This window comes from Citrus clementina, unplaced genomic scaffold (assembly GCF_000493195.1).
Source record: "Citrus clementina cultivar Clemenules unplaced genomic scaffold, Citrus_clementina_v1.0 scaffold_5, whole genome shotgun sequence".
Classification (NCBI taxonomy): domain Eukaryota; kingdom Viridiplantae; phylum Streptophyta; class Magnoliopsida; order Sapindales; family Rutaceae; genus Citrus; species Citrus x clementina.
In genome coordinates, this window is record NW_006262201.1 from 9,111,519 (window position 1) to 9,122,246 (window position 10,728).

The following is a 10,728-nucleotide window of genomic DNA, read 5'->3' on the forward strand; positions in this document are numbered from 1 at the left end:
AAAGTTGGCACAAACCCTTAGAAATTTGGATGAAGCATGTGGTTGGAATCGTGGAAATTGGAGCCAAAGGAGTTGGTGAAGCATGTGACAGTTTGACAAATTCACAACAACTTTGACAATTTGGCAAATTGTTGGTGAACGCCGAATTTGTAATAGTGCAAAATACTTCCTATAAATAGAGGGAGTTTTTCATTTGTTAAGCATCCCAAAATTGTTAAGCTTATAAGTTTATAAGCTTTTGAGAGTTCTGAGAGTGTGAGCAATTGAAGTGTATGTGTGAGAGTACTGGGTGTATTTAGGTTCTGGGAAAGTGAGATTTCTTTACTCAAATTTGTACTCAAATAATTGTTAATAATACAATTATTTTTCTCTTCCTCTCGTGGATGTAGGTTTAATTACCGAACCATGTAAATTTTGTGTTCATTATTTTTTTATAATTATTTGGTGCGCTTGATTCTGCATTCCGCACACAACAAGTGGTATCAGAGCCGACGGTTCGTACTTGGGGGGATACGAGTGCATTTATTCACGCGAAATTAACATCATAGAGACCGTTTTTCAAGTGGAAATAGTTCGTTGAGAAAATGGTAGAAGGTGAAACTTTCAGAATTGGGGAGAGATCTACCGAGACTATTTCAGGAGACACTTCAGGTGGGAGGCGAGATTTGTCAAATCGCTATTTAACACCTGTTATAGGAGGCTAGAAGATCGATGTTGAAAGGTTTGATGAAAAAATCAACTTCGGCATATGGAGGCGCGAAGTTATGGATGCCCTTATTCAAATCGATCTGGATGTTGTTCTGAAAAATAAAAGACACTTGTATGATGAAGAAATTTGGGATCATGAATGAAAAAGCATGTGGTTAGATCAGATCTTGTTTGACCAAGGAGGTGAAATACTTGGTGAAGGATGAGGAGTGTGCAATGACTTTGTGGCGTATATTGGAGGAGAAGTACTTGTTAAAAAGTCCTGAAAATCACCTTCATGCAATGAGCCAAGTATATGGCTTTTGAATGAAGCTTGGGGTGTCAATGCACGGTCATGTCTCAAGATTTGAAAAGTTACTTGCTGATTGAAGAAATCTTGATGAAAATATTAAGGATGAAGTCAAGGCTATGATTCTATTACACTCACTACCAGAGGAATATAGCCATTTTATGACTACTTTGATATATGGGAAGAGTATGATCGTCTTCAAAAATGTTTGCACAGCATTGACTAACTTGGAGATTCAGAATAATAATAAAAATTCTGAACGAGCATCGTCTGAAGCTTTGGTGAGTAGAGATTGGGCGATGGAGAAAAAGAAAAAGCATGGTGGAAAGAATTCTCGATCCAAATCAAGAAGCAGAAATATAGCTCGAGATGAGTGTGCCTTTTGTCATGAAAAAGGCCATTGGAGGAAAGATTGTCTGAAGGCTCAAAAGAGAGATGGGAAGAAACCAGCAGCAGCAAACATGGCACAGAAAGATGAAGACTATGATTATTCACTAAGTATTACTCCTGCAGCATACGTGGCTAGTTCGAGCAAGTGGATACTTGATACTAGAGCAACCTATCATTTGTGTCCTATTAAGGAATGGTTTACAGATTTTCGTAATCTAGAATCCAGTACAGTTGTGATGGGGAATGATCAACCTTGTCGTACAATGGGGATAGGAACAATTCGGCTCAAAATGTTTGATGGAATGGTCAGAGAACTTAAAGAGGTTAGATTTGTTCCAGCTTTAAAGAAAAATCTAATTTTTGTGGGTGCTTTGGAAGCTAAAGGCTACAAGGTTACCATTGAAAATGGCACAATGAAGTTTACACATGGGGCTATAATGATTCTGCAAAGAATTCGGCGTCACAATCTGTACTATTTGAAGGGAGGTACAACTAATGAAGCAAATGTTGTTGAGGCACACAGTGACACCACCAAGCTATGACATGTATGACTAGGACATGCTGGAGAGAAGTCTTTGCAAAATCTGATGAGGCATGGACTCTTAAAAGGTACCAAAACTTGTAAATTAAATTTCTATGAGCATTGTGTAGTAGGCAAGAAAACAAGGGTCAAGTTTGGTACAGCTAATCACGATGCTCGTGAGATCCTTGAATATGTTCATAGTAATGTATGAGGACCAACAAAAACTGCATCAATTGATGGAAGCCATTATTTTGTTACATTTGTTGATGATTTCTCTAGACGTGTGTGGGTGTACACCATGCGAGCAAATGATGAGGTTCTAGAGATTTTCGTGAAATGGAAGAAATTGGTGGAGATTAAAACTGGCAGAAAGATCAAAGTATTACGATATGATAATGGGGGTGAATATACTTCTGATCCATTCTTGCAAGTATGCCAGAACGAGGGTATTAAAAGACATTTCACGATAAGACATACTCCGCAACAAAACGGTGTGGCTGAGCATATGAATCGTACTTTACTGGAGAAGGTACGGTGTATGTTATCTAATGTTGGTTTAGGTAAAAAGTTTTGAGCTGAAGTTGTGAGCTACGCAAGTCACTTGATAAACCGGTTGCCTTCTGCTGCAATTGGAGGTAAAATTCCTATGGAAATGTGGTCTGAAAAGCATACACAAGACTATGATTCCCTTCGTATATTCGGGTGTCCAGCTTATTATCATGTCAAAGATGGTAAATTAGATCCTCGTGCTAGAAAAGCTATCTTTGTAGGATTCAAAGGTAGAGTAAAGGGCTTCAAGCTTTGGGATCTCGAAAATAAAAAGTTTGTGTGTAGTAGAGATGCCACGTTTGATGAAGTTTCAACGATAAAAGCTTCAAGTTCTCAGCAGGTGGAGAATAAGACCAAAGAGGTATTGCAATGGGTGAAGTTTGATGCAACTCCATATGTACCAGTTAGTTCTACATCAGAGAAGGGTTCAACTATGGAGGTGACACCTAAAGTTGAAGAATAAGTTGTTTCTTCTAATGTCCCATAAAATGAAGAAACAATTGATGATGTAGATAATGATAATTTTATAACAACAAGGAGGCCAAGAAGAGAGATAAAAAAACTCGGATGGCTTACTAAAGATATGGTTGTAGCCTATGCACTTCCAGTTATTGATGATGACATCCCCAACACTTTCAGTGAAGCATTACACAGCAGTGAAAGTGATCAATGAAAGTTAGCCATGGAAGAAGAGATGAAATCTCTCCATCAAAACCAGACTTGGGAACTTGTGGAGTTACCAAAGGGGAAAATGGCTATTGGCAATAAATTGGTCTACACCAAAAAACAAGGATCTCTAAATCAATCAACTCCTCGATACAAGATAATACTCGTTACAAAAGGTTTTGCTGAAAAGGAAGGTATTGACTACAATGAAGTTTTCTCTCCAGTTGTAAAACATACTTCCATTTGTATCCTACTTGCTTTAGTTGCAGAATATGAGTTAGAGTTGGCTCAATTGGATGTTAAGACGGCGTTCTTACATGGATATTTGGAGGAAGAAATCTATATGATTCAGCCTTATGGTTTCAGAGTTGCTGGAAAGGAGAATCATGTGTGTAGATTGATTAAATCTTTGTACAGACTGAAGCAATCACCAAGGCAGTGGTACAAAAGATTTGATCAATTTATAGAATGGCAGAAATTCACCAGAAGTGAACACGATCATTGTGTTTACTTCAGAAGACTACTAGATGGAGCTTTCATCTATTTGTTACTCTATGTCGACGATATGCTTATAATTTCGAAGAATAGAGATGAGATCGAAAGATTAAAAAAGTAGCTGGCTTTTGAGTTCGAGATGAAAGACTTGGGTGATGCACAGAGAATACTTGGGATGGAGATTCGTAGAGACAAGAAGAATTGAAGTGTATGGTTGACTCAAAAGTCTTATTTGAAGAATGTGCTAGAAAGATTCGGTATGGATGACAAAACTAAACCGGTATGTACACCTTTAGCTCCTCATTTCAAATTAAGTTCTTCTTCATGTCCTATATCTTAAAAGGAGTGCAATTACATGACTCGTGTTCTATATGCTAGTGTTGTAGGTAGTCTTATGTATGGTATGGTATGCACAAGGCCCGATATATCTCAAGCAGTGTGCATGGTTAGTAGATACATGCACAATCCGGGTAAAAATCAATGGCTTGCGGTAAAGTGGATTCTCCGATATCTGTATGGGACAGTTGATGTTGGGTTATTTTTCAAGAAGGATTGTGATCAATAATGTATTGGATATTGTGATTCTGATTTCGTTGAAGACCTTGACAAGCGAAGATCAACAACGGGCTACGTATTCACATTGGGTGGAGGACCGGTTAGCTGGAGGTCGATTCTACAATCGACAATTGCTTTGTCCACTACGGAACCAGAGTACATGGCAGCAACTGAAGCTATAAAAGAAGATATTTAGTTGAAAGGCTTGTTAGGTGATTTGGGAGTAATCCAAAAGAACATTACGGTCTTTTATGATAACCAAAGTGCGATATTCCTTGCGAAGAATCAAACATATCACGTTCAGACGAAGCACATAGATGTGAAATATCATTATGTGAGGGAGATTATCGAGGGTGGTGATGTGTTGTTAAAGATCAATACCAAGGATAACCCATCAGATATGTTGACAAAGGTGATTCTGGAGTTAAGTTCAACATTGTTGAAACTAATTCAAATCTTCGATTGTGTAAGTATGTCTTTGGGGAATTTGAAATACTGTTGGCTTGATCCCAAATTTTGGGTATGTAGGCAGTCACAAAGATGCAGCCACTTTGAGGATGATAATCCATTGGTAACTCGGGTCAGATTTAGACAAATCTTCGCCGAGGTGGAGAATTGTTGAAAAGTTGACAAATCTTGGTGACAAATTGGCCAAAGTTGGCACCGACCTTGGAAATTTGACACATGCATGTGGCTAAGCATGCAAAGCTTGAAAAGTTGGCACAAACCCTTAGAAATTTGGATAAAGCATGTGGTTGGAATCGTGGAAATTGGAGCCAAAGGAGTTAGCGAAGCATGTGACAGTTTGACAAATTCACAACAACTTTGACAGTTTGGTAAATTATTGGTGAACGCCGAATTTGTAATAGTGCAAAATACTTCCTATAAATAGAGGGAGTTTTTCATTTGTTAAGCATACCAAAATTGTTAAGCTTATAAGTTTATAAGCTTTTGAGAGTTCTGAGAGTATGAGCATTTGGAGTGTGTGTGTGAGAGTACTGGGTGTATTTGGGTTGTGGGAAAGTGAGATTTCTTTACTCAAATTTGTACTTAAATAATTGTTAATAATACGATAATTTCTCTTGCTCCCGTGGATGTAGGTTTAATTATCGAACCACGTAAATTTTGTATCCATTATTTTTCTATAATTATTTGGTGCGCTTGATTTCGCATTCCGCACACAACACTTGACTCTGCTTGAAAGTCTAAATTTGAGCTATAATCTTCACTCATGTGAATTTCCATCGTCTTTGTTGTCCACTCCTATTAAGATTGCAGATTTATCGAGCAATCATTTCCAAGGTATAATCCCACCAACCCTTTTTCAGCAAACGAGAAATTTGATCAGTTTCAATGTCAGCAACAATAGCTTCACTGGACTGATCCCTTCGTCAGCATGAATTGATTCTTTCTACTCTATTGAGGTCCTTTATTTCTCATAAGAATTTGGAAATTGCACCAGGCTGCAGGTTCTTCGAGCAGGTTACAGTAACCTGTCAGCTACATGACTTTTACAGGATTCCCTATGAAATTTACTCAGCTAAATCAATTGAAGACATATTCTAACTTGAAAGTAACGTCTCTGGACCCACCAGCAATGACATAGTTCACCTCACAAGACTCGAGCTTTACGCCAATCAATTAACGGGTTCAATCCCCAAAGATATTGGTAAGCTCACCAACTTGAAATATTTGCTCTTTCATTAAACAATCTTTATGGTTCTTTGCCTCCATCAATCATGAATTGCAGCAATCTCAACACTTTGAACTTACAAGTCAACCTGTTAGCAGGCAATCTTGAAGGACAACATTTGTCCATGAGGTTCCTAAAAACGTAACTTTTGCCCAATAAATTTAAAACAGATGGCGGAAGCTCTAGAAATTTCGGATAGACTTCATTCAAAAACGAAAATCAAGAGGAAAGATTGAAGTTAAATTATCTCACTTTTAGTTTCAAAAAAAACTTCGTGAGGTGGGACAAAATGACAGAAAACAGCAAGCTACGAACATTGTCCAGAAAATAGACCACTGCACGAACAACTTCTGTTTTGCCAAGATTTGAGATCTTTAAAGCACCCCAATTGTGATGCCTCTAGTCAGTCCACACTTAAAAATGCTCTAGGAGTTCATGGGATTTGGAATCACCAAATTTCGCTTAGAAATGAGAGAGATAATGAAGAAACATGAATGCTAGTTCATGATAATTCATTCCACCAAATAAAGCCACCATTATCTTTTCAATAATGGCACCAAACATTATCATGAGCTAAACCCACTCACTAAGCCAATCTTTATTGAAAGTGATCTTATCACTTCAATAATTTATTTAATCAAATTAATTTGAATAAATAAATAGCTAAATTAATTAATATTGTCTTTAATTAATTAAGCCCATTTTGATCAAATCAAATGGTTAATTATGGGATTCTTTTGTGACATGTTCTTATGTCTTTTCCTAATCTATATTAGGTCCAATAAAAGCCCAAAATTCTAAACCCAAATTGGCCTAGAAGTCTATAATCATTTATGAACTGTAACATGTCCAAAATGGTCATTTTACAAGCTCAATATTGTACATAATGTTTAATTGAGGATTTATGAAATTTATTTTGTTCCTTAAATTATTTATGGAATATCTAAATTTCTATCTTAAATCATATTCATCCTTAATGAATTATAATATAAATACCGATTTTCTAGTAACTCATTTTTCATTTCTATTAGGTGCGTGACCTTTTAGATTCTTTATTATAAGGTAGTAGAACTATTTTAATGATAACTCTTTATTCATTAAATGATGCTAAACTCTCTAGTCATCAATTAGAACTTTTCTAATGACCTTAAGATACATTGGTAATACACTTTACCAATAATGATCTTAAGGTTTCTACAAGTCATGAGTGATACCTAGTAATATTTCACAACCACCCAAATAACAAGAATTGTTGGATCTATAGAACCTATTTCATTGTATCTTTATGTCTTGATCTCTTCATCATCCATGTCCAGAGAAAAGCACGGCTTATGGTTTAGTGTGTTAAGCATTTATACTTTATCTCAAAATAAATCTAAATGAACTTGGCATGAAAATAAAATTTGAACTCCTTCAAACATATTTCACCTTGGCCAAGGATTTCTCATGCCAATTCATATTATCTCACAGGGACATCCTTTTTGTATATTACAAAGTGATGAAGTTCATATTAGTCATACACTTGTCTCCATACATAGCGAACCATGACAGCTATTGCTAGATCTCTTTCTTGATTAGGAATCAATCATTATACTTTCACATATCAAAGATGTATATGTACAAGACATTTGTGATGCCTTAGGTCTTAAGACCATTACTAGACACAGTATCTATCACAATGTATAATAAGCCATTAACACTAGGGGTGGGCAAAATCGGGTTCGGATCAACCCAATCGGGTTTCGGGTTGATCAGGTTGGATGAAAATTCATCCGAACTTAACCCAAATTTATAACCCGACCCGATCCGATCCGAATTTATAAATTTGGGTTAAGTTCGGATTGGATCGGATGTGGGTTGGATGCGGTTCGAGTTAGATTTGAATCAATTTAGGCCTATTCGGGTCGGGTACAATTCGAAAATACATAATTACCTATTATTAACAACCACCAAATACCAATTAAACATTAATCTTTCACACATTATATATAATATACATCCATAGCATCACTGTCAAAGGCTCAAAGCTTCCAAAACCCAAAGTCAACAGCCAAAATTCAGGTCGCAGCTTACCGGGTTCGAATGGGTGTTTCCGAGTTTGAATAGACCTTGAATCAGATTGGGTGATGGTGGAGGATTAGAGACATGGAGGTGGCGCAACAAATTCGGTACTTCGTAGCAGTAGATCAGTAGATCAGGTACTTCGTAGTAGGAGATCGGCTTCGGTTAGCGTCGAATCTTGCGTATGGCGTTGGATCTCGGCTTTGGTTGGCGTCAGCTTCGGTTGTGTGTGTGTTTGTGTTTCGTTTATTTGGAGGAGGCTGGGGGTTGGCTGTCGGTAGTGGGATGCGAGCAAGGGAGGCTGTGGGTGGTGGGTGAGTGGCCATGTACGTGGGTTGGCTGTCGGCAGTGGGCTGTTGCTGCTGTCGTGCTGCTTGTGCTGTTGTTAATGTGTTATTTGTGTGTGTGTAATCGTTTGTGTGTGTGTGCCCGATTTGTGTTTGACTTGTGTTTATGTGTATTGCGTATGTAATTATGTATTGTGATTTGTGAAATGTGAATATGTTGTTTGTGTGTGGCGTGTGTTTAGATTTAGGTTTTTTTTTTAAAGCAACCCGATCGGGTTTCACCATTTTCATCCGATCGGGTTTCCTTTATAACCCGATCCGATCCGAACCCGAAATTTTTAGGATCGGGTCGGGTCGGATCGGGTATTTTGCCCACTCCTAATTAACACTCAAAACCATATGACTTATTATATTTGGTCAAGTTCAGTAAACTCGTTCTCTCAACAAGTGCCTATGTGTTTGACTTGATATCTCATGTCAATGATATGAAGCTCACCATCCATTTTAGTATCACATACCATAAGGAGTCACAACACATACTAGTGTTTATAGAAATTTATAATGTCCAATCATAAATCCACCACTAGAAACTATTTTAAAAGTATGGTACAAAGGATACATGTTTCATATTCTCGACAAACTCGAGAATGTGTTCCTTAACTATTTTACTTCTTGAACTATATTTATTAAATTAATTTATGAATGTTGATAACTTTGCCATTTATAAATATCAAAATGCTATTCAAATACAATAATTCCCTAAAAGCAAATACCATTCGATTGGCCTTTAGGGCATATTACTAACAAATCTTTCAGCCTTTAGTTTCTCTATGCTTCCCCAGCTGGGTACAGTTGACCTTGGCAACAATATGTTTTCTTGTGGCTTCCCATCTACACTTCATGCAGGTTATTGACCGCAGTCAGGCTGGCCAGTAACCAGCTGCGAGGAGAAATTTCACCCAAAATTGTTAAGATGAAATCTCTGTCTTTCCTCTCGCTTTCTGATAACCATTTAACCAACATTACTAGTGCAATCAGGAATCTGTTGGGTTGCAAGAACCTCAGTGTTCTTATCCTGTCTAAGAACTTCACAAATGAGGCAATCCCAAATGACGATCACATAAACTTTCAGATGGACTTCAAGGTTCTGGCTTTAGGTGGTTGCAAACTTACCGGTCAAATTCCACTAAATCAAATCACAGGATCAATTCCAGGGTGGTTAGGGAACTTGCCAAGATTATTCAACGTATATTTGTCTAATAATCTCCACTCAGGACAATTTCCCAAGGAACTTTGCAGATTACAGGCACTGGCATCAAACCATGTGAACTGGAGCTATCTATAGTTGCCTCTCTCTGGAATTCTTAACACTGCTACTAGTCAACAGTATAATAATCTCTTGAACTTTCCACCAGCAATATTCCTCAGAAATAACAGCCTCACTGGAACTATTCCTATTGAGATTGGTAGACTAAAGTTTGTTCATGTGCTTGATTTTAAATGCAACTACTCATGCAGGTACCTAACTGCAGTTAGACTGGCTTATAACCAGCCACAAGGACAAATTTCACCTGAAATTGTTATGATGACACCTCTTTCCTTCCTTGCTCTTTCTGGTAACAATTTATCCTACATGACTGGTGCAATAAGGATTCTGACGGGTTGCAAGAATCTTATTGTTCTTATCCTCTCTAGCAACTTCATGAACGAGGCAATGCCAAATTATGATCTCAAGAAAATTTCAGATGTATTACAGAATCTCCAGGCTCCGGATTGTGGTGGTTGCGAGCTTATTGGTCCTTTCCCCCTCTGGCTTTGTAACCTCAGGAAGCTTCAGGTCTTGGGCTTATCAGGAAATCAAATCACAGGTTCAATTCCAAGGTGTGGTTCGGGAAATTACCGAGCCTATTCTATATCGACTTGTCATGTAACAATGTTTCTGGAGTATTTTCCCAAAGAACTTGGCAGACTGCAGGCACTTCAATCACATGAGGACCAATTGAATAGTAGATATATGGAGTTGCCTCTCTATATCCTACTGACATGTTAATTAAGAGATGTAATAATCTTGTCGAAAAAGCTCAGGGCACCGTTCCCTTAGCAAATATTACCATGATATAGTAAACATTAGTATTGTATTTATTTATTTATTAATTTTTTTTAAATTTTCCTTTAGAGCTTTCACTTAATAGAAGTTTTTTTTCCTAAGAAGGAAAATAAATAAACTTAAGTTTCAAAGAAAGGAAAAAGAAAAGGCTACAACAATGTTAAGGATGAATCCTCACCAAACATATTTTAATGATCTCCATGATGGAATCAAATCTTATAGTTTCCATGATTATCATCAACAAATCTCAATGATTATAGTCTTCATAAATATCAGCTTTGACTTATTAATTTCCGGATTGTATATTGATTATTATTACGTAAATTGCTCCTAAAATATAACTTATTTATAGTCAAATTTTCCATTTTTAATTTACTTCACTTCTGTATATAATGATAAAACATC

General features: G+C 37.1%; 1 pseudogene; it reads left to right on the top strand.

Annotated features, from left to right (window-relative positions):
• Window positions 1-3,141: 3,141 nt before the first annotated feature.
• LOC112097861 lies at window positions 3,142-10,266 on the top strand (annotated as a pseudogene).
• Window positions 10,267-10,728: the final 462 nt, after the last annotated feature.